This window comes from Myotis davidii, unplaced genomic scaffold, assembly GCF_000327345.1.
Source record: "Myotis davidii unplaced genomic scaffold, ASM32734v1 scaffold902, whole genome shotgun sequence".
NCBI lineage: Eukaryota > Metazoa > Chordata > Mammalia > Chiroptera > Vespertilionidae > Myotis > Myotis davidii.
Window position 1 is genome coordinate 1638882 of NW_006293951.1, and position 1464 is coordinate 1640345.

Genomic DNA, 1464 nt, shown 5'->3' on the forward strand with positions numbered 1-1464 from the left:
CTCCTGCGGCGCCGTCCCCGCCCCCATGGCCGCCGCCCCAGGACGCAGCCCTGCGAAAGCTGGGCCGGCTTCCCGCGCCGGGAGAGTCGGGCTGGAAACTCGGGATCGAAATGAGCGCGCAAGGCGGGACTGGCCGGAGGGGACTGAACTTAGCCGGAAGGCAAAGGATGCTGGGAGGGAGCGGACGCTGAGCTTCCGGAAAACATCCGGTCATTGTTTCCGGAGTGAAGAATTTAAGTAACGGACCCGGGCTGTCGGCCTGTCAATCACGTCGATCGGGGCTCGCTGAGTGGTCAGAGTCGCCAGGAGGGGTGGGTCCGGGGCGTCAGGCTTTGAAAGGCAAGAAGCTGCTTTCCCTAAGAGTCAGTCCGGCTTGTTTTTCCTGGTCGTTCCCATTTCTCACCAGGAGGGGGCGTCAATTCCCCACGTTTGCAATCCCAAGGGCTAAAAATTTGCTCATTCCCTTTCACCCCTCTTCCCAGTTTTTTCTGTATTCTCTTAAATAATCTGAATGATTAAAACTTGCAATTCCTGCCCAACCGGTTTGGCTCAATGGATAGAGCGTCAGCCTGCGGACTCAAGGGTCCTGGGTTCGATTCTGGTCAGGGGCATGTACCTTGGTTGCGGGCGCTTCCCAGTGGGGAGTGTGCGGGAGGCGGCTGATCGATGTTTCTCTCTCATCGATGTTTCTGGCTCTCTATCCCTTCTCCCTTCCTCTCTGTGAAAAGTCAATAAAATATATTTTTTAAAAAAAAACAAACTTGCAATTCCAAGGCACTTTATTTCATCAACTCTGGAGAAAGGGAGGGGAACGTAGGTTGTGGAAGCCAATCTGAGGGTCTGGAGTGACCATTCACTGCTGAATGAACTTCAGAAATTAGAGGATTGTTTCAGTTAAAAGAGAAATCTTTCAAAAGGTCCATACCTTCAAAGGGGATGAGTTAAATCTGCATTCACAGTACACTCTGGCAGCCAGGTTACAGTACTCTATGGGAGGTGGGAAAAGCAATTATTTTCGAATTTAGGGTGTTTTAGATAAGGAAGGCTTTGTGTGTGTGTGTGTGTGTGTGTGTGTGTGTGTGTGTGTGTGTGAATGATTGTTCCTGTTAATCTCTATTGAAGCATTCTATTTTCCCTACTATGTAATAAGTGTAAGCATCCTCATGGGTAGCACTATGTATGACTTGCATTTGTAGTCCCCACAATGGCTTTCACATATTATGCACTTTGATTTATAGACTTTTACCGGCTATGTAGACTTCACATATTTCTTGTATTGGAGCTTGGGAGCAGGAAGTACTTGAAGAATGCTGAAGATAAATTATGTCTTGGAATTTTGCCTTGACCATAGTTAGCAAGGTTTTGTAGAAAAATGATCTCTTGGGCCACCTCAGTCAGATCGTGTTTGTCTAGAATACTTCACAAAGGAGTCGGGATTGTTTAGAGTTGCAAACCTTAGCTCTT